The 24,370-nt window shown below is 38.8% G+C and overlaps 1 long non-coding RNA gene across 1 annotated transcript; it reads right to left on the bottom strand.

Moving 5' to 3' along the window:
* Window positions 1-2,786: 2,786 nt before the first annotated feature.
* Window positions 2,787-6,724, bottom strand: LOC135599092 (uncharacterized). The gene is made up of 2 exons (XR_010481831.1): window positions 4,999-6,724; window positions 2,787-3,135 (listed from the first exon to the last, which is right to left on the bottom strand). It is a non-coding gene; the product is annotated as an uncharacterized LOC135599092 (long non-coding RNA).
* Between the last annotated feature and the right edge of the window lie 17,646 nt (window positions 6,725-24,370).

Consider the following 24,370-nt stretch of genomic DNA (forward strand, 5'->3'; position numbering starts at 1 on the left):
TGTCCCAGCTTCTTGCATTCGTAACATATCATTTATTCTTTCTTAGATTCAATTTTATTTTTAGTATCATTTTAAATTTATTTCTTTTTATAAATTTTTTGAACATTTTTGTTAATAGTGCCATGTCTTCATCAAAGTCCTAATCACTTGAATTTTCTTTTAAGTGGTCTTCTTGAGTTCTTGGAGTCATATCCTTCCTATTATTTGGAAAGTTGTTCTCTAGCTCTTCATGAGCATTACAAGTCATCTCATAGGTCATTAGTGACCTGATTAGTTCTTCAAGAGGAAAGTTATTTAAATCTTTGGCCTCTTGAATGGCCATGACTTTAGGGTCCCAACTCTTTGGAAGGGATCTTAAAATTTTATTAACAATCTCAAAATCCGAGAAACTTTTACCAAGTCCTTTTAGACCATTGACGACATCCGTAAATCGGGTATACATGTCTCCGATGGTCTCACTCAGTTTTATTCGAAACAACTCATAAGTATGCACTAAAAGATTGATTTTTAACTCCTTCACTCTATTAGTGCCTTCATGAGTCACTTCGAGTATGTGCCAAATATCAAATGTCATTTCATAAATAAACACATGATTAAACTCATTTTTATCTAAGGCATAAAACAAGATATTCATAGCCTTTGCATTTAAAGCAAAAGTCTTCTTCTCCAATTCATTCCAATCGTTCATTGGAAGAGAAGACTTTTGAAATCCATTTTCTACAATATTCCATCATTCGAAATCCATTAAAATTAGAAAGATTCTCATTCTAGTCTTTTAATATATGTAATTCGTCCCATTGAACATGAGCGGACATATAATTGAATGACTCTCTAGGTTACCGAAAAATGTCATCTCTCTTGGGTTTAAAACCAAATGAGAGTGAACCTTGCTCTGATACCAACTATTAGGATCAAGAGCGGCACTAAGAGGGGGGGGTGAATTAGTGCAGCAGAAAACTTTCGTGATTTCAGAAAAATGTTCATTTCGATTAAAACCAATTCCGATGAAAATGGCTTCAATTCAATCAGTTTCGGAGAGAAGTTGAACTTGAAAGCTTTTATAAAAGTGCAAAAGAAGATTATGGAGGTTTGCAGTAATGTAAATTGCACAAATGAGAAGCAAGCCAGAATTTAAAGTGGTTCGATCAATGTGACCTACATCCACTTTCGGATTCCTCCTCCGATGAGGTCACCGGCGTCCACTAAAGGCCTTTCTTCAATAGGTAAAGACCGAACACCTCTTTATAGTGCTTTCTCCTTTTCCTAGGATTAGGGGATAACCCTTATAAGTCTCACTCCTCTTTCTTGGATGGTTACAAGGCTAAGAGATGAAGGAGGAGAACTCTAACTTTTCAACACTTTTATGACTCAAGACTTCAAGATTAAGCCAATACTTTCATGCGCTTTCATGCAGAAAAGGGTGGGGTTTTTATAGGCTCCAATGGCTTCAAAATTGGAGCCAAAAAATGTCACAACCTTAGAATCCGGGGTACTGACGATACCACCGTCGTTACTGGGCGGTACTACCGCCACTGATCTGACTCTAGGTAGTACCATTGCGGAACAGGGGTGGTACCACCGTTGGCAGCATTGCTACCAACGGTACCACCACCCAGTCTAGATGGTACCACCACCCAGAAAACATGGGGCACTACCTTCCAAGTGGTGCCACCATCGGCCATATTTTCAGGGGCTGAATTGGGTGCTCAATTCGGCCCAATTTAGCCCTGTTAAGGGCCCAGTTGGCCCCTAATTAAGTTAGTGGGTCACCTCCCAATCCTAACTTAATTTATGCTCTAACTACGTTAACTAAGACATGATTACAATGCTGCTTGTTTCGGTGCGTCAATTGCTCTTCCGGTGAGCTTACGGCGTACTTCCGACGAACATCCGACGAACTCTCGGCAATGTTCTGGCAGACTCTCAGCAAGCTCTTGGACTTTATGATGATCTTTTTGGCAAGTTCTGACAAGCTTCTTTGGCAAGCTCCTGGACTTCTCGGTTGGTTCTGGCAGAACTTTCGATGAACATCTAGACTTCCTTGAACTCCCAATGAGATCTCAATCTTGACTCCGGCACAAACCTTGCTTTATTTATTACTACTATCATAGTTAATCTTGCACACTTTCCTTAACATATAGATTAGATCAAACAATTTATAATTGACTTCATCATCAAAATCCGAGATTCAACAGTTTTCTATTTTACAGATTTTGCGCACCAATCTTCGCATGACGACAAACACACATTTGGGAAATTAGGGATTTTGTTTTATGTTCTTCCACTGCACATGTGATGTTGTCCCCTAAGATTTCCCTACAGAGACAGTGGGAGCTTGATGAAGTTGAGCGATGTTGGAGAACATAACTCAAGCACCACTCCATAGCCCGAGTATGTTCAGGTACCTAGCACACAAGTTCCAACTTTATGCAGGTGCTGCAAAGTATCCCATCCTCCTAAAAGATATGTGGGACATATTAGAGGAGAGGATGTTGAAGATATTGATCCTCAGACCTAGGAGGAGGTTATTACGAGTATAGACTCTAAGAAGTGGCAAGAAGCCATGAATTCTAAGATAGATTCTATATACTTCAATAAGGTTTGAAACCTAGTTGATGCACCCGAGGGTATTGTACCCATTGTGTCACGCCCCTCAAAATATATCCATGATTTTTTAAACAATTTTCGTCACAGACCAATCCATCCAGGATCCAAACTAACGTTTGAGGACACTGAAAAACATTCAATCAAATTCACATCCATAAAACCTGTGCATTTTAAAATCATATATCACATCACTCGATAATTCACATTTATGGCAACCCAAGCCAACTTGACAAACATGAACAACATTTATAAATCCACAAGCTAAATAAATTATACAATCAGAACTCCAACTATTCACCACAAGTTCATATCGTCATAAATTAGACTTAACATTCCGAAATTCCAAATAAGAGAGATCTTCTAACACTTTTACACAGTATATCCATTTCGATTCATCGACAACATTTTATTACATACAAAACATACTTATACAACAATATCATAATAACCACCCAGACTTGCCCATAATTCTGAATAGCTATCCACTGCCTCAGCCCAAATCAACATCTCGAAGAGTGACAAGCTGACCTGAAAGATTTATATAACAACGGAGTGAGCCAAAAACGGCTCAGCAAGTGACAAAGCATATTCAGAACAAAAGGAACGGTTTCAAACGAGTAAGGTATCATAATGCAAGGCAGAATACAAGAATTCTCAAGGATACCATCTCAATAGATACCAAATCATACATATCATGTCATTCAAAACATATTTGATCCATAACGAATGGAGCATAGAGTAATTGGAACATATCAATGGCAGATAGGACATTTCAGAACATATCAGTTCATAGCAAATGGAGCACAGAGTAATTGGAGCATATCAATGGCAGATGAAATGTTCCGGAGCATATCAACGACATATGGAACATTTCGAAGCATATTATCAGTGAATGAAGCATTTCAGAGCATAACAAAAACAAATATCGTACAGAAGCTCAAACGTCGTCTTTGACGTTGCAAACATATCAATCTTATCCAAAGCATGTACAGAAACACATAACCAAAGCTCTGGATATCATATCAAACATACAGAGGGTGTAGTGGGATCTCAGTCAGAATGTGATTCATCCATTTCTGAATGACCACCTGACAAAAGTCTCCCACGTCTGGGAGCTCCATCCACCCACGTCTAGGTGAAGTCAAAGGGGGTCGGCAGAGCATCGCAGGCTCTAAGCAATATCCCACAAAGCGGGACCCCACAAAGCGGGCAAATAAGCGCATACCAGAATATCCCACATAGCGGGACCCCACAAAGCGGGCAAATCAACGGATACCCTTTACCATTTCTGGCAAAGGTCCAGACAATCCCACACACCAGAGTACAAGAGGGCAGTTTTGAACAATAAGTAGCATATATCGGAAGCACACGCGGAACAACAAAGCGTACATGTGCCTTTACGAGTCAATCCGAAGTAAGCAATAGTCTTTCACAAGTATACTCTGATTTGAAAGGAATTGAAAGCAAGGGCACATATGGAATCCAAGCAATCACATATAACTCAATTCAATATGAAGATTTGATGAATTTAATGTCCAAATGAATGAAACTGGAATAGGCACATATCGAAAGCAAATGCGGAACAATAGGATATACATGTGCCTATATGAGTCAATACGATATAGCATAAACGTTACACAACAGTTTTCAAGAATGCAATAATTTTAAGGACAAGAGCATACAAGAATTCAAAGCAGTAATATAAAGCTCAATTGAATGAGAAAGCTAAAGGATATCAATCTCCAAAGGAATGAAACCAGAATATGAGAAATCGACCAAAGCTCGATTTCTGGCAGAATACAGAAGGCACATTGAACAAATGATTCAAACTATCGATCGTGCTCCAATTTACTCAGAAATAATCATTGGATTATACTTTCAGATAAGACAGGCTTCATATGAATTGAGCTGTCCAACAGAGAGAGTTACAAATGATTTGGTAAGCAAGAGTCGTAGAACAAAATCTCTGTTGGCAGAATTCATAATGTCAGATTCAACAGATAACTGGCCAAGTGTTTGGATTCCAAATCTTTCAATCCATATATCAAGGAAAGGTCTACGAGTCTAGTTTCCAATGAAATCAGTTTTGAACAAATCAGAGTTTCCAACAAAGACTTATAGGCAGCTCGGTATCAAAAGGTCAGAATCTCAGAAGTTGCACAGATTCGAATCGTTACGTCTAAACAGGAGATATATCAAATGCAAGGCTAGAACAATTCAAAGTTCCTCATATTCAAAGAAAATGTAGAGATAAAAATGGCAGTGAGGAAAGATCAGGATACTTGCAATAAGACATATCAGAGCAATTATAGGAGAAACGATCAGGGAACTTGCAATAGAAAGGATCGAAACATTTGCAATAGAAAGGATCGAAACAAGCGGGAAACTTGCCTTTCAAAGATTTCGATCCGACGATCCAAAGAAGGTGCCAGCCCAAATCCTTCTACTTTTCCTCCGTGTCCTCTCTCTGTTTCGTTTTGTGTTCCCGTTTTCTTCCTTTTTCGCAACTACACCACGTGTCGAACATCGAGGCACAGTCACCTGCTCTCTCTTACTCTCATTCCTTCTTTTTCTTTCCCAAACGCAGCTGTCACAGCCGCGCCGCTGCCGCTGCCACAACTGCCTCTCCTTCTCCTCTTCCTCTCTTCTTCCCTTTTCCTTTCTCTTCTTCTTCCTTTCCTTCTCTTCTTTCCCAGCTGCACTGCTGCAGTCGCAGCCTCAGTCGCGGCCACAGCCTCTTCTTCCTCCCCTGCTCATCTTCCTCTCCTTCTTCTCTTCCAGCTGCAGCTGCCATCGCCGCAGCCGCAGCCCCTTCTTCCCCTTCTCTTCTTCCTCTCCTTCCCTTCTTCCTTCCTCTTTCTCTTTCCCTGCCACAGCTGCAGCTTCCACAGCTGCAGCCGCAGCTGCTTCTTTCCTTTCTCCTCTTCTTTCTCCTTCCTTTCTTCTTCTTCTCTTCTTCTCCTTCCTCCCCTTCTTCTCCCCGACGAACAGTACCTCCTCTCCTCTGTTTCCTCCTGCAGGAAACAGAGGTGCCGCCTGTTCACCCGCTTCTACTTCTTCCTCTCCTTCCCTTCTCTTCCAACTGCAGCTGCCTTCGCCGCAGCCGCAGCCCCTTCTTCCCCTTCTCTTCTTCTCCTTCCCTTCTTCCTTCCTCTTCCTCTTTCCCTGCCACAGCTGCAGCTGCCACAGCCGCTGCCGCAGCTGCTTCTCTTCTTTCGCTCCTCTCTCTCTTCCCTCTCTTTTCCCCCTTCTCCTTCCTTTCTTCTTCTTCTCTTCTTCCTCACCTTCTTTTCTTCCTCTCCTTCTCTTCCAGCTACAGCTGCCTCTGCCGCAGCCGCAGCTCCTCCTTTCCCTTCTCTTCTTCTCCTCTTCTTCTTCCTTCCTCGTCCCCGGCGTCACACACACCCTCTCCTCTGTTTCCTCTGCAGGAAACAGAGGTATCACAACCTCTTTCTCTTCCTCTTCTTCTTCTTCTCACGCCCCACACCTCTCCTCTGTTTCCCGCTGCGGGAAACAGAGGTATCACAACCTCTTCTCCTGCTTCCTCTTCCTCTTCTCTTCCTCTTCTTCTTCTTCTCCTCTTCGAAGCGGGAAACAGAGGTATCACAACCTCTTCTCCTGCTTCCTCTTCCTCTTCTCTTCCTCTTCTTCTTCTTCTCCTCTTCGAACGCCCCACACCTCTCCTCTGTTTCCACCTGCAGGAAACAGAGGTGCTGCAGCCCTAGCTGCTGCCACCTCTCGCTCCTCTCTCTCTTCCCTCTCTTTTCCCCCTTCTTCTCCTTCTCTTCTTCTTCTCTTCCCTTTTTCCTCCCCAACGCCACACACCTCCTCGCTGCAGCCTTGCCGCAGCTATCCTCCTCTCTTCTTCTTCTTCTTCTTCTTCTTCTTCCCTTTTCATCCTCAACGCCCCACACATCCTCTCCTCTGTTTCCACCTGCGGGAAACAGAGGTGCTGCAGCCCTAGCTGCTGCAGCTGCCTCTCTTTCTCCTCTCCATCTTCCCTCTCTTCTACTTCTTCTTTTCTTCTCTTCTCCCACTTCTTCCTCTTCTTCCTCTCTTCTTTTCCCTCTTCTTCTCTTCTCCCTCTACTTCTCTTCTTCTTCTCCCCACGCCCCACCGCTTTTCTCTGTTTCTCGAAGAAACAGAGAGAGCGTGGGAGGCGGTGGGATAAAACCGAAATTTTCGGTTTTCTTTATTTTCTTCTTTTTACAACTTAACAGTTTAGTCCTTGAAATTTCCATATTTACATATAGGTCCTTCGATTTATAAATAAATATTTATTAATAATTTACAGAAGTGAGGGATATTACACATTGATTGCAAGTGGATCTTCAAAAAGAATATCAGAGTAGATGAAAAGGTAGAGACCTATAAAACAAGTATAGTGGCTAAGGGGAATCGTCAAAGGCAATGTGTTGACTATGATGAAACCTTCTCACCCGTAGCTATACTAAAATCTATCCAAATTCTATTGGCTATTGTAGCACACTATGATTATGAGATCTGGCAGATGGACGTGAAAACCGTGTTCCTCAACTATAACCTCGAGGAAGTGTATATGATACAGCCTGAGGGATTCATATCTAAGGACTGCCCAGATAAGATGTGTAGGTTGCTTAGATCTATTTATAGACTAAAGTAAGATTTCCGAAGTTGGAACATAAGATTTGATGAGGCAATCAGATCTTATAACTTTGTTAAGAACAAACATGAGCCTTATGTGTACAGGAAGGAAAGTGGGAGCGCTATCACCTTCTTGGTGTTATATGTGGATGACATCCTGATTATTGGGAAATGCTAGTCATAGGTGCCCTATAAGCCAATCACGTGAGTGATAGCACGTGTGACTTGACACATAGTTTTTTTGCTTATTATTATATTTGGTATTTTATCACTTTATATTGTTTGTTGTTTAAATATATTGTGATGTCCATGGATCTATGCAATGGGAATCGGACCGTGATGAGATCACGATAATGAGACTGATTCGCCTTTAAACACATATCCTAAATAATCCTAGTCATAGGTTACTCAAGAGGGACATCGAGATAATTGGACAGACTAGTGTGTTGTATACCCATCCATATGATAAATGCAACTGGTCTCATAGCTTCTCGTGTTGGGACAATAGGGATACAATACATGTGCTCATTGAAGAATGAGTTTACTGATTGATCAGCTTACGGAATGCTGGATGGTTGATGATGCCTTACTATCAAATAGCAATTCAGTAGTCCTAGTAGTGTATTAGGTCCTTAGACTTGGGACACCAAGGATGTTCTGTATGAATACTCCATTCTTTGATACCAGACATATAAGTCTAGAGGCTCCAGATCTAGCAAAGCCGGTCATCGGGAGTGGTAGCCAACTTTACGATGACTATTTAGTGTTGATAGAGGATCATCCACTCTTAGTACCATGAGAGAAATATCTCATGTGTTCTTGCTCAGACAAATCCCTAACCAGGGTCATTTGGATTGAGAGAGAAAGTGTTCTCCGGGAGAATCCGATTAGAGCGAGACTCAAGTAGAAACCGTATGGGTATGACAGCACCATGCCCGATATGCAATCTTTGAGATATTAGATGGATGAAGGACTATAGGTATATAGTAACTAAAGATAAACAGGTCCAATGGATTGGATTCCCCTTTATTGTTTGGGGACTACGACGTTGTGGTCTAGTACGTCCACAATCGATGAGTCGAGTGAATTATTATAGAGATAATAATTCATTAAACTAGAAAGAGTTATGAAAGGTATGACTCACGGCCAGCTCGATATTGGGTCTAGAGGGTCACACACATATTATAGGCATTGCTATGAGTAAAGGTTCGGATATGAGATATCCGTCGGAACCCCTATCTTATTGGATATCCAATATGCCCCTAAATTATAGGATCCTATGGATGAGATCCAGTAAGAGCCAATTGTTAGGATCGGAGCGGCACTAAGAGGGGGGGGGGTGAATTAGTGCAGCGGATTAAAATGTTGGTTTCGACAAATCTTTGTTGCTCTAAAGATTGAACTTGAAAAGCTTAAATTGAACGCATGTTCATAAAGGTGTGCAGCAAAGGTAATGAGGAAATAAAGCACGTAAGAAGGTTTGCAGTAATGTAAATAGCAATAAGAAAATGCAAACCAGAGATCACGCCAATTATAAAGTGGTTCGGTCAAATGACCTACATCCACTTGCGAGGCCCTCTTCGATGAGGCTCCCACCTTCCATTAGCAAATCTCTTGAAGGGGAAGGACAAATACCCCTCTTACAACCTTTTACAAGCGGTTAACACTCTTACAAATTTTCAGCAAGAAAGAAGGAGGTGAACACTCTAACAAATTGAAAACAAGACTTGCTAAGACTTTTCTAAGACCTTTTTCTCAATCTATTGCTTCTCAAAAAGTTGTATTCTCAGCTGAGAATTGAGGGGTATTTATAAGCCTCAAGAGGATTCAAATTTGGGCTCCAAAATTTGAATTCTCTTTGGTTCCCGATGCTAGCGGTGCCACCGTCTATCAGTGTCTGACACTGACAGTGTACTGGCGGTGCCACCGCCCAGCCAAGCGGTGCCACCGCCTGGCTCTCGGGTGCTGGGTGGTGCCACCGCCAAGTTTGGCAGTGCCACCGTTAGACCCTTCGGTTCACTGGTTGGGCTTTAAGTTCAGCCCAAACCAAGTCTAATTTTGGGCCCAGTTGGCCCCTAACCAGGATATAGGATTATCTTTTAATCCTAATCCTAATTACATGTGAACTACGTAACTAAAAACATCCCAAGCAAGTTTTCAACCGCGAACGTCAAGTCTTGTTCCAGTGAACTTTCTGACGAACTTCCGGCCGACTTCCGATATGCCCTCGGATTTCTTCCGACGGACTCCCAACAGGCTCCCGAACTTGTGATGACTTCAACAAGTAGCCGAGCCTTCTCGGTGATCTTTGCGAACCTCTGACGATCTCTTCGGTGAACTTCCAAAAATTCTGACAAGTTCCTGATTTCTTCTCGGTTGGTTCCGGCAGCATCTCCGACGATTCTTCGGACTCTTAAAAGTCCATCGAACTTGACTCCGGTATTCTTGCTTTATGTTTTCTGGTTATCGTAGTTAATCCTGCACACTTAACTCAATAATATGGATTAGATCAATTAACCCATCAATTGATTTTATCATCAAAATCCGAGATTCAACAATCTCCCCCTTTTTGATGTTGACAATCAATTGATGACGGAGTTAAACATAACTCCCCCTATCTATATGCCATATTTTGAGAAGATAAAAACACTTGAATTCCATCCCATTGAATTCAAGCATAAACCGATAAGTTCTAACCATTGAACTTATCATTATTCTCATTAAGCATAAGTAAATACGAAACATCGATGAAAATCATTTTCAAGTCGAATGATAAGGGATGATTTTTACTATGACAGGAGATAAAGATTTTCAACATGAATTTAATGATATAGATGTAAGGCATGATTTCAATATGATCAACCAATCTTGCGATATTCTCAAGGATTTTGCAAGGCATATAAGACATTCGTATCACACAAGCTTTTGTAATTCATATAAGTCATGCTATCAAAATGGTACAACTCATCACTTTTCTCCCCCTTTGTCATCAACAAAAAGGAGATGAGACTTGAAGCACACAATTTGTGATCATAAAATTATTAGAGAAAGAATTCAACATTAACATTCATCATTCAAATTTACTAAAAATATTTATCTAGAATTCATCTTAAAAAAAAATTCAGCATTCATTCAGAAAAAAAAATCCTTTCTTCCCCCATTTGTTTTTCAGAGGTGTTTGACTCAAGATTGTTAGGATCGAAGCGGCACTAAGAGGGGGGGGTGAATTAGTGCAGCGGATTAAAATGTCGGTTTTGACAAATCTTTCGTACGATAAAAATCGAACTCGAAAGTTCTTAACTTGAAAGCATATTCGTAAAGTTGTGCAGCAAAGGTAATGAGGAAATAAAGCACGTAAGAAAGTTTGCAGTAATGTAAATAGCAATAATGAAATGCAAACTAGAGATCACGCCGATTTTAAAGTGGTTCGGTCAAATGACCTACATCCACTTGCGAGGCCCTCTTCGATGAGGCTCCCAACTTCCACTAGCAAATCTCTTGAAAGGGAAGGGCAAATACCACTCTTACAACTTTTTACAAGCAATTCACTCTCTTACAGATTTTCAGCAAGAAAGAAGGAGGTGAACACTAGCAAATTGAAAACAAGACTTGCTAAGACTTTTCTAAGACCTTTCTCTCAATCAATTGCTTCTCAAAAAGTTGTTATCTCAGTTGAGATTTGAATTTGGGCTCAAGAGGATTCAAATTTGGGCTCCAAAATGTGAATTCTCTTTGGTTTCCGATGCTGGCGGTGCCACCACCTGTCAATGTCTGACACTGACAGTGGACTGGCGGTGCCACCGCCTGGCTCTCGTGTGCTGGGCGGTGCCACCGCCAGACACTTCGGTTCACTGGTTGGGCTTTAAGTCCAGCCCAAACCAAGTCTAATTTTGGGCCCAATTGGCCCCTAACCAGGATATAGGATTATCTCTTAATCCTAATCCTAATTACATGTGAACTACATAACTAAAAACATCCTAAGCAAGTTTTCAACCGCGGAGTTGAGTCTTGTTCCGGCGAGCTCTCCGACGAACTTCTTCCAACGAACTCCCATCAAGCTCCCGATCTTGTGATGACTTTAACGAGTAGCCAAGCCTTCTCGGTGATCTCCGCGAACCTCCGACGATCTCTTCGGCGAACTTCTGAAAATTCCGACAAGTTCCCGATTTCTTCTCGGTTGGTTCCGGCAGCATCTCCGACGATTCTTCGGTCTCTTAAACAGCCATTGAACTTGACTCTGGTATTCTTGTTTTATGTTTTCTGGTTATCGTAGTTAATCCTGCACACTTAACTCAATAATATGGATTAGATCAATTAACCCATCAATTGATTTTATCATCAAAATCCGAGATTCAACAATCTCTCCCTTTTTTATGATGACAATCAATTGATGACGGAGTTAAACATAACTCCCCCTATCTATATGCCATATTATGAGAAGATAAAAATACTTGAATTCCATTCCATTGAATTCAAGTATAAATCAATAAGTTCTAACCATAGAACTTATCGTTATTCTCATTAAGCAATAGTAAATAAAGATTTTCACTATGATAGGAGATAAAGATTTTCAACATGAATTTCATGATATAGATGTAAGGCATGCTTTCAATTTGATCAATCAATCTTACGATATTCTCAAAGATTTTGCAAGGCATATGAGATATTTGTATTATACAAACTCTTGTAATTCATATAAGTCATGCTATCGAAATGGTAAAAGTCATCACTTAGTCATATAAGTCATATAAGTCATGCTATCTATAAGTCATCACTTAGTCATCATTTCTCCCCCTCTGTCATCAACAAAAAGGGAATGAGACTTGAAGCACATAATTTGTGATTATAACATCAGGAATTCAGCATTGATCATACAAAAATTCATCATTCAAAATTAAGTATGCTAAAATATTTACACAGAGTTCATCTTAAAGGAAAATTCAGCATTTATCAAATCTATTCTTTCTATAAATAACAATAATTGTAGGTGTACAAAGAAGAGATTGTGATAAAAAAATTTCAAGTAGTAACTCCAATAAGTCAAGATCATAATTCGAATACAAACTCATTCAAATTTAAATCGTCAACTTGAAACTCATAATCAAGCCATCAAAATCAATTTCGAGATTCATAAAATATCATAAAATCGTTAATCTTGATCAGATGGGAGCGAGGTTTGACTCAAGATAGGATAAGGTAATTTAATGTGTCATTTAGAATCGAAAGAGAATGATCAAATTCACCGAGGAATGGAGAGAGAGGATGAAAAACTTTATGGAAAATCCATTCAAACAAGTTTATTCTTAGGGACAATTTAACATACCTAATTCCCTTCTAATGAATTCAAATTGGTCTTCATTCAAAGCTTTTGTAAATATATCTGCTAATTGATGCTTTGTGTCAATGAATTCTAGAACAACATTATTGTTAAGGACATGATCGCGTATGAAATGATGCCTAACGTCGATGTGCTTAGTTCTAGAGTGTTGAATTGGATTTTTAGTAAGACATATGGCACTAGTATTATCACATTTTATGGGAACGTTTTTGAAGTGAATTCCATAGTCTTCTAATGTATTTTTCATCCAAACAACTTGTGCAGAGCATGCACTTGCGGCAATGTATTCGGCTTCCGCCGTAGATAGTGCAACTGAATTTTGTTTCTTGGAAGTCCATGAAAAAAGTGCATGTCCTAAAAATTGGCATGTTCCAGATGTACTTTTTCTATCTATCCTGCATCCGCCGAAATCGGTATCTGCATAAGCTATTAAATCGAATTTTTCAGATTTTTGATACCATAATTCTAAATTTGGAGTTCCTTTAAGATACCTAAATATTCTTTTAACACTCTTACGATGAGATAATTTAGGATTAGATTGAAACCTAGCGCAAAGTCCTACACTAAACATAATATCCGGTCTAGTCGCGGTGAGGTAGCGTAGACTACCTATCATTCCCCTATATGTTTTTTGATCGAAATTTTCACTATTTTCATCCATATCTAACTTAGTCGAGGTACTCATAGGGGTGTTTGTTGATTTTGAATTACCCATGTTATATCGTTTTAACAATTCTAATGTATATTTAGATTGGTTAAGAAATATACCATCACTAAGTTGTTTGATTTGTAATCCTAAAAAGAAAGTTAATTCTGTTGAATCTCGGATTTTGATGATGAAGTCAATTGTCATTTATTATCTAATCTATATGTTGAGATAAGTGTGCAGGATTAACTACGATGAAAGTAAGATATGCAGCAGGAGTTGCGCTGGAGACAAGACATTGATCACGTTGGGAGTTCGACGGAAGTTCGGACAGTCGTTGGAGGTTCTACGGGAACAAATCCGAGAAGTCCATGAGCTTGCCAAAGAAGCTCGTCGGAACTCACCATGTGGATCGTTGCAAGTCCAAGAGTTTGCTGAAGTCCGCAGGAGCATCACCGAGGGTTCATTGGATGATCGACGGAAGTTCGCCGGAAGAAGCGATTGATGCACCGGAGCAAGTTGCAGTAAATGTCTTAGGAAATATCGTAGTTAGCATAATGATTAAGTTGGAAATGGGAGGTGATCCCATTAACTAAATCTTGGGGCAATTGGGCCCCTGAAAAACCCAAATTGGGCCGAATGGATCAACCCATTCGGACCCTGATTTCTGTCAAGCGGTTGAACCGTCCCAGCCAAGCGGTTTCACCGCCTTGGCTCAGTCTCCGAGTGAGACTGGGCGGTGCAACCGCCCCTGACAGAAGGTGGCACCGCTTGAGCTCGGTCTTCGAGCTCTGGCAGGAGGTGCAACCGCCTCAATCAGGCGGTGGCACCGCCTGAGCTCAGTCTTCGAGCTCTGGCAGGAGGTGCAACCGCCCCTGACAGGAGGTGGCACCGCCCAGAGTCTCAGTCTTCGAGCTTTGCCAGGCGGTGCAACCGCCAGATCCCGAAATTTCGGGAATTGACAGTTTTGAGCTCGGAATTCAAACTAGGTTGGGGTCTGTAAATACCCCACTCTTTCAGCATTGAAAGGGCACTAAAACACACTGAAATCCTGATCTTATTCTGTGATTTTTAGAGCTCAAAATTGTTGTAAAAGCCAAAAGTTCTTCTCCCTCTTTTCTTCCATGTTCTGATCTTTAAAGAGAGGAGAGAAAATTCTGTAAGGGTTGTCTCCTAAGCCAGTCAAAAAGAGTGAAATTGTAAAAGGGTGGTTGGCCTTCGCCTATTGAAGGAAGGCCTCTAGTGGACGTCGGTGACCTCGTCGGTGGAGGAAGCCAAAAGTGGATGTAGGTCAAGATTGACTGAACCACTCTAAATCTCGGTTTGTATTTACTTTGAGCATACTATCTTTACTGCAAATCTCCTCAAAAGCTTACTGCTTTTTGCGCATATACGATTAGGTTTTAACCTTTGCACTTTTCGAATCGGCGTTTAGACGTAAATTAGTTTTATCATACGATCATCATATTTCAGTTTGCGTTTACGTTTTGATTTCTATCATAACTGCAAACTGCATTTATATCCTTGCTTTAACTGCATCTCGCTTAATCAAGTGATTTACGAATCAGCATTTAGATGTAAATCAGTTTTTTTCGTACGAATATCATATTTCAGTTTGCGCCTACTATCTGATTTGAACCATAACTGCAAACTGCATTTATATCTTTGCTGCATCTCGCTTAATCAAAAGTTAAAGTGATTTACGAATCGGCTTTCTTACTTAAATCACTTTTATCGAACGAACGCAATTTTTTTTTTTTAATCATAGAAGGTTTTCCGCTGCACTAATTCACCCCCCCCCCCCCCCCCCTCTTAGTGCTTTTGATCCTAACAATTGGTAACAGAGCGGGGTTAACTCTCAAACGGATTAAAACTCAAGAGAGATGGCATACGCCGGAAACCAAGAGGGCCATTATATTACACGTCCACCCATGTTCAATGGGATGGACTACACCTATTGGAAGACCCAAATGAGGATCTTTCTTATTTCTATGGATTTTGAACTTTGGAATCTTGTCGAAAATGGATTTTCGAAGTCTTCTCTTCCAATGATCGATTGGAATGAATTGGAGAAGAAGGCTTTCACTCTTAATGCAAAGGCTATGAATGCCTTATTTTGTGCACTTGATAAAAACGAGTTCAACCGTGTTTCGGTTTGTGAAACCGCATTTGATATTTGGCACACACTCGAAGTGACTCACGAAGGCACAAGTAGAGTGAAAGAGTCAAAAATCAATGTTTTGATACATTCTTTCGAACTTTTCCGGATGAAACCGAGTGAGACTATTGGTGACATGTTTACCCGTTTCACGGATGTCGTTAACGGTCTAAAAGGACTCGGAAAAAGTTTTTCGGATTTTGAGCTCGTAAATATGATTCTAAGACCCCTTCCTAAAAGTTGGGATCCTAAAGTCACTGCTATTCAAGAGGCGAAAGATCTAAACAACTTCCCTCTTTAAGAACTAATCGGGTCATTAATGACCTACGAGATGACTTGCAAAGCTCATGAAGAGCAAGAAGACATCCTTCAAAAGAACAGGAAGGATATGACACTCAGAACTTTAGAAGACCACTTGAGAGAAAACTCAAGTGATGAGGACTATGACGATGACGTGGCACTTCTAACAAGAAAATTTAAAAAATTCATTAAAAGAAACAAGTTTAAGAATGACACAAAAAATAAACTTGAACCCAAGAAGAACCAAGTTATTTGCTAAGAGTGCAAAAAGCCGGGACACTACAAAAGTGATTGTCCCCAAGTCAGAAAGAGAACATCAAAGAAGAAGGCGCTCAAAGCAACATGGGATGACTCGAGCGCGTCTGAAGAAGAAGAGTCCAACACCGAGCAAGTTGCTCATTACGCCTTAATGGCCATCGGAGAGGAGGTAATGAATTTAATAGATGCAAATTTATCATTTGATGAATTATTAAATGCCTTCCATGACTTATTTGATGAATGCAAGATTATTTGCAGAAAATACAAATTGCTAAAAAAGGAGCATGATAGTCTTGCTTGTAATTTCGATAAGTTAAAAACTGAATATCATGATAGTTTAGGTTCATGCATAAAATGTCATGATCTAGAAACTCTCCAAAAGGAAAACTTGCTACTTAAAGACACATTTAAGAAATTCGAGGTTGGTAGCAAGTCTTTGAACATGATCCTTGCAAACAAGGGTCACGTTCCCAAAAGAAGTGGAATCGGATTTGTGAGAAGTCCTCACCAAAATCCAACCACCTTCATAAAAGGCCCCATCTTACATGTTCGACACCAAAGCAAATGCAACTTTTGTTGCAAACGCATTATTGTCCATTCAAGAAAATTAGTCCGAACAAATTAATTTGGGTTCCTAAAGGAACAATGATAAATTCTATGCAACATGATAAACAATGTAGATCTATTTTTGAGGCACCCAAAAGCAAATGGGTACCTAAAAATCATCCTTTCTTATAGAAACATATACCATCGCAAGCTAGGAGCAAGAGATGGTACCTTGATAGTGGATGCTCAAGGCATATGACCGGAGATCCATCTCAATTCTCTAAGCTCACTAGCATAGACGAAGGCTATGTCACCTTCGGAGACAACAACAAGGGTAAAATCATTGGCAAAGGAACCATAGGTAACAAATCCAACTTCTTTATCGAAGATGTTTTGTTAGTTGATGGTTTAAAACATAACCTCTTGAGCATTAGTCAATTATGTGATAAAGGATATATTGTCAGATTCGAGTCTAATGCTTGCATCATTGAAAAACCACACAAAAACACGTCCATGATTGCATTAAAACAAAATAACGTATACACTATTGACATCAATGATTTGTATAATGAAATGTGTTTTTCGGTTTTCAATAAGGATGCTTGGCTATGGCATAGAAGATTAGGTCATGCTGGCATGAAACTAATCACTCAAATATCATCTAAAGAACTTGTAAGAGATATTCCTCATATCAAGTTCATCAAAGATAATGTATGTGATGCTTGCCAATTAGGTAAACAAATTAAGGGTAGTTTTAAATCTAAGAATCAAATAAGCACCTCTAGGCCCTTGCAATTGATCCATATGGACTTGTTCGGACCAATCTCTACATCAAGCCTAGGAGGTAGTAAATACGCCTTCGTCATTGTGGATGACTATAGCAGATACACATGGACTTACTTCTTAAAACAGAAAAATGAATGCTTTAGATATTTTACCAAGTTTTATAAACTTGTTCAGAATGAGAAGGGTTCTATGATTTCGTCAATTAGAAGTGATCACAGTGGTGAATTTCAAAACCATGATTTCCAAGAATTTTGTGAACTCAATGGATACAACCATAATTTCTCTACTCCTAGAAATCCTCAACAAAATGGAGTAGTAGAAAGAAAAAATCAAAATTTACAAGAAATGGCAAGAACCATATTGAATGAACATAGCCTACCCAAATATTTTTGGGCCGAAGCCGTAAATACTACATGCTATATTTTGAATAGAGTTCTAGTAAGACCCTTACTCACCAAAACTCCCTATGAGTTATGGAACAACAAAAAACCCAATGTTTCATATTTTAAAGTCTTTGGGTGTAAGTGTTTTATCTTGAATGAAAAAGATAACTTAGGAAAATTTGATGCTAAATCCGATGAAGGAATCTTTCTAGGTTATTCTTCGGTTTCTAAAGCTTTTCGTATCTTCAATAAAAGAACTTTAATTATTGAAGAATCCATTCATGTTGTCTTCAATGAGATTTTCGAAATCAGGAAAAACGATTTTGATGATGATGTTAATTTTGATTCCTTGAATTTAAATGAAACCCTGTCTCCAACTAGCAACTTGGATGCATCCACTTCCGAAACATCCTTACCCAAGGATTGAAAGTATGTAGATGCTCATCCTAAGGAGCTCATCCTAGGAGACACATCAAAGGGGGTTCAAACACGTTCTTCTCTTAAAATTTTTTGTTCCAACACCGCTTTTCTCTCCCAAATTAAACCCAAATGTGTTGACGAAGCCATGAAAGATGATTCATGGATTATCGCAATGCAAGATGAATTAAATCAATTTAAGAGAAATGAGGTGTGGAAACTTGTTCCTAGACCAAATGACCATTTAGTTATTGGTACTAAATGGGTTTTTAGAAATAAGCAAGATGAATATGGTATCGTGGTTAGAAACAAGGCTAGATTAGTGGCCAAAGGTTTCAACCAAGAAGAAGGTTTCGATTATGAAGAAACCTTCGCTCCTGTGGCCCGATTAGAAGCCATAAGGATGCTCCTTGCCTATGCTAGTAGTAATAATTTTAAGTTGTTTCAAATGGATGTTAAAAGCACTTTTCTTAATGGCTTTATTTCCGAAGAAGTCTATGTTGAACAACCTCCTGGATTTGAAAATAATAGCCTCCCTAATCATGTGTTTAGATTAACTAAAGCTAAAACAAACTCCGAGGGCTTGGTATGAGAGACTTAGTTCTTTTCTTATTGAAAATAATTTCACAAAAAGTAAGGTTGATACTATATTGTTCATCAAGAATTTTAAAAATAATTTTCTCATTGTTCAGATTTATGTTTATGATATTATCTTTGGTTCAACGAATGAATCTCTTTGTGAATCTTTTGCTAAAACTATGAGTCTTGAATTCGAAATGAGTTTAATGGGAGAATTAACATTCTTCTTAGGCTTATAAATCAAACAACTAAGCAATGGCATCTTTATTAGTCAAACTAAATATGCTATGAATTTGCTGAAAAAGTTTAATATGAATAACTCAAAAGCTATTAACACTCCTATGAGCACCTCCACTAAGTTAGAAATTGATGAAAGTGGAGAAAGCTTCGATCAAAAAACTTATAGGGGCATGATAGGAAGTTTACTTTATCTCACTACAACTAGACCAGATATCATATTCAGTGTAGGACTTTGTGCTAGATTTCAATCAAACCCTAAGATATCTCATCTCAAAGCAGTTAAAAGAATACTTAGATATCTTAATGATATCACAAATCTAGGATTATGGTACCCAAAATCAGAGAATCTTGAGTTAATTGCTTATGCTGATGCGGACTTTGCTGGCTGTAGACTAGATAGAAAAAGCACATCAGGAACATGTCAATTTTTAGGACATGCCCTTGTTTCCTGGTCATCTAAGAAACAAAACTCGGTTGCACTTTCAACAACCGAAGCTGAATATATTACAGCAAGTGCATGCTGTGCACAAGTTGTATGGATGAAAAACACCTTAGAAAATTATAAAATTCATCTTAAAAATATTCCTATTAAATGTGATAACACAAGTGCAATATGCTTAACGAAAAATCCTATACAACACTCAAGAACAAAACATATTGATATTAGACATCACTTTATACGAGATCATGTTACTAATCATGATGTAATCATAGAATTCATTGATACTAAACATCAACTAGCTGATATTTTTACAAAACCTCTAAGTGAAGAACAATTTGATTTCATAAGAAGAGAATTAGGAATATTGATGTGTCCGAGTACATAAACTAGTTACAATTATCTTTCGGACTTAATTGAATGATCAAATCACTTGATTGCCATTACATGCCAAAATAACATGTTGGTGTTAGGATCAAGAGCACTAAGAGGGGGGGGTGAATTAGTGCAGCGGAAATCTTTCAACGATAAAACACGTTCGAACAATAAAAACGATTTCGGTGTGAAAGCCGATTCTAAGATTACTTCAACTTAAGATCAAGTGAGATGACGTTAAAATCAATCTATGAAGGCAGTTTGCAGTTATGATGAAAACCAGAATATAAGCGCAAACTGAAATACGACGTTCGTACGAAGAAACTGATTTACGTCTAAATGTTGATTCGTAAATCACTTGATTAGGCGAGATGCAGTTTAAGCAAGGATATAAGGGTAGTTTGCAGTTATGATAGAAATCAAAACGTAAACGCAAACTGAAATATGATGATCATACGAAAAAACAGATTTACGTCTAAACGCTGATTCGGCAAGTGCAAAGCTTGAAACTCGATCGTATATGCGCAGAAAGCAGTAAGCTTTAGAGGAGGTTTGCAGTAAAGATAATATGCTCAAAGTAAATGCAAACCGAGATTTAGAGTGGTTCGGTCAATCTTGACCTACTCCACTTTTGGCTTCCTCCACCGACGAGGTCACCGACATCAACTAGAGGCCTTCTTTCAATAGGCGAAGGCCAACCACCCTTTTACAGTTTCACTCCTTTTGACGGGCTTAGGAGACAACCCTTACAAAATTTTCTCTCCTCTCTTTATAGCTCAGAACATGGAAGAAAAGAGGGAGAAGAACTTTTGGCCTTTACAACAATTTTGAGCTCTAAAAATCACAGAACAAGATCAAGATTTCGGTGTTAGTTGTGTGCTTTCAGTGCTGAATGGGTGGGGTATTTATAGGCCCCAACCCAATTCAAATTTGGAGCTCAAAACTGTCAATTCCTGGAATTCTGGGATCAGGCGGGTGCACCTCCTGACTGGAGCGGTTGCACCGCTTGGCAAAGCTCGAAGACTGAGCCTCTGGGCGATGCTACCTCCTGTCAGGGGCGGTTGCACCTCCTGACAGAGCTCGAAGACCGAGCTCAGGCGGTTGCACCTCCTGACTAAGGCGATTGCACCACCTAGCAGAGCTCGAAGACCGAGCTCAAGCGGTGCCACCTCCTGTCAGGGGAGGTTGCACCACCCAGTCTCGCTCGGAGATTGATCCCCAAGCGGTGCCACCGCCTGGCTGGAGTGGTTGCACCTCCCAGTCTCGCTCGGAGACTGAACCCAGGTGGTGCAACCTCCTGCCTTGGGCGGTTCAACCGCCTGGCAGAAATCAGGGTCCGAATGGGTTGATCCATTTGGCCCAATTTGGGTTTTTCAGGGGCCCAATTGTCCCAAGATTAAGTTAATGGGATCACCTCCCATTTCCAACTTAATCAATGTGCTAACTACGATTTTTCCTAAGACATTTACTGCAACTTGTTCTGGTGCGTCATTCGCTTCTTCCGGCGAGCTTCCGGCGAACTTTCGTCGATCATCCGATGAACCCTCGGTGATGCTCCTGTGGACTTTCGGCAAACTCCTGGACTTGCGACGATTCACTTGGCGAGTTCCGACGAGCTTCTTTGGCAAGCTTATGGACTTCTCGGATTTGTTCCCGCAGAACTTCCGACGACTGTCCGAACTTCCGTCGAACTCTCGAACTCCCAACGTGATCATTGTCTTGACTCTGGCGCAACTCCTACTGCATGTCTTTCTTCCATCGTAGTTAATCCTGCACACTTAAAACAAAACTTCGATCAAGACAATTAATCCTAAGCAATTAACCAAGTTGTCCGGCATGTCATTGGTCCCTCTACGCTTCGTCCGATTCTTCGGTGCATCGTCCTCTCCTGCAGCCTATTGCCCAATCGGCCAGTTGACTCCGCAACTCCGATATCCTTGGCACAATACCCACTCTTCTTGGCCCGATGCCTGAGTCCACGGTCCGAAGCCTTCTGTCAATACATCAACCGATCTACCGGCCCGACGTCCAATCTTCTAACATGTTCCTCTGGCATAACATGATTTTCCTGCTTTAATTGTCTCATCCTGATCGAAGCATCCTGCGTCACTCAAAACGCAGATTAAATCATAAATATATATATCAAGTAGTTTCATCATCAAAATACGAGATTCAACAATCTCCCCCTTTTTGATGATGACAACCACTTGATGACAGAGTTAAACTTAACTCCCGGAGTTTAAACAAACTCCCCCTATCAATATGCCATATTGATAGAATCTTGAATTCAAACTGAATTCATGTCATTGAAATATTCATCATGAATATTTGCAACACGTCATCATGAACTTATGCATAAACTTATGCATAACATGTCATGTCATCAATATACTTCTCCCCCTTTGTCATCAACAAAAAGGAGAAGTACCACAATCAAGTGTTTGTGATATTGGTTCAACTCATTGCATGAAAAACATAATATCAAGTTTTATCATCATGCAAGTTTGCTATTATCAAATATCAACATGTAGAATTGCGATGTAAGCTTTTGATATCATAACGCAAACATTTCAAGTGTTTATCAATTGTAACATTTCATCACATGGTAAGATATCAACGTGTAAAATTACAATACAAGTTCTTGATATCTTAACGCATGATGCAAACATGGCACAATGCAAATTTGGTAATCATAGCATCAATTCATATATCTCTTGATGATGCAAGCATTACAAATATGGCAATCATATCAATTCATATATCTCTTGATGATGCAAGCATAGCATCAGTGTTCATAGCATCAATTCATATATTTCTCCCCCTTTGTCATCAACAAAATGGAGAACGATATAAGCAAATTTTAAGCATAAGTGCTTGTAATTATTCATGTCATAACTAGGTTCATGTCATTTTCCAATAGTGAGTGATAGGATATCAATTATACAAACATCTCAAGGAAAACATGACATGGAGATAGCTTTGAAAACTTCTTCCATTTTATTTGTTATTTTCTTTTTACATGGAGGAAAGCTATTTCTAAGCTTACTCGAATGAAGTTAAAATTGATAAGATATTAAAGCACACTTCATTTTTACAAGTATCAATATATGTATGTGAATCAAATCCTTGTACGTAAAAATGACTTCCTTTTTCAAGAAGGAATTTATAAGCAGGAATCATTTCATCAAATCCATTTCTCAAAACAAAATATTGTTCACATAATAAGTGTATGAGAGATGTATTTGCTAGTTGATTTGTCAAAAATCAATGATATGAATTAAACTTGATATGACATATACTTATTAAGTCTAGAAGAGGATAATTCGAAAATCCAATTGTTAGGATACCAATAGTTAAGAGAATCCAAAAATGAAATTAACACTTTCATGCATTCGGACAAGGCTGTGCTATTGATTTTCAAATACAATCATGAGGACAAAACATGCTTATTATCATGGAAATTTTTGTATCCAAAGCACATAATTTCCAACCTATTATTAGGGCATGTAATTGTGTAAAATCATCATGGCAATCGAGTGATTTGATCATTCAATCAAGAAAGTCCAAAAATTAATTTTAACAAGTTCAATCATTCGGACATATTTTTGCCATGGTTTTTCAAACACAATCATGAAGATAAAACATGCTCATCATCATGGTAGTACGATAGCAAGTTTACAATATACAAGCTAGCAAAAAATTTTTAATATTTTAAGACTGCAAGCTAGCAATTTTCTCTTTGAGATATGCACATTAGCAACTCTTTCTCCCCCTATGTCATTGGCAAAAAGAAGGGAAGACCCTTTACATTAATTTCTAAATCATGACAAAGGTAGGTTTCAATCTTATTTGTGCATCATTATATTTTCAAATTCGAACATGCACAATTTCAAAAACCTTATATTTCATTCATGCATGATACTGAATAAATCAATCAATATTATGAGCATATTATACATAATACTTAAATTTTTAACTATTTATCAATATTTTGATCATGATACCAAACATTCATCATTTAGAGTATTCATGACATTAAATCAACATTTATAATACATCATTTTAGTAACAACTCATAGCATTTTAAATCATGATTTCCATCATATGCAATACATCACATCATAATTAAAAAGCTCAAGTATTGCATGCATCATTGCAAATCATAAATGCTTCATATTATGATGGTATCAATTTTGTCAAATTATATCCTACCATGCATGATCATAACTTTTTATTTGTATACATCAAAATAAATTAATGAATATTTCATGTATTCATATCATCACATAAGGAATATCAAGAAGAATTGGTAATGAGATTTACGAATCATGTAGACAAATTATGAATATTAAGAGATATATTATGATTCTTTTTAGATAACTTAAATAGCAAAATGAAAGAATCATAGTAAGTTATTTTGATTTATAAAAAGAATTCTCAAGTTATAATTCCAAGAAATCACGATTCATTTCAATAAATTTCAATAAGAACACAAAGTAGGTGATCTTGATTCATAAATGATTTCAAGTTATAAATCATGGGAAATTAAGATCATGATTTCGATAAAACCCATTAAATTCAAATCATCAAAATCTCAACATTACTTTCAAAAGATTCAAAATGGCATAGATAATTTTATTAATCTCTTAGTGAAAAAGTCAATAAGGTAGAGAAA

This window comes from Musa acuminata, chromosome BXJ2-1, assembly GCF_036884655.1.
Source record: "Musa acuminata AAA Group cultivar baxijiao chromosome BXJ2-1, Cavendish_Baxijiao_AAA, whole genome shotgun sequence".
NCBI classification, from domain to species: Eukaryota; Viridiplantae; Streptophyta; class Magnoliopsida; order Zingiberales; family Musaceae; genus Musa; species Musa acuminata.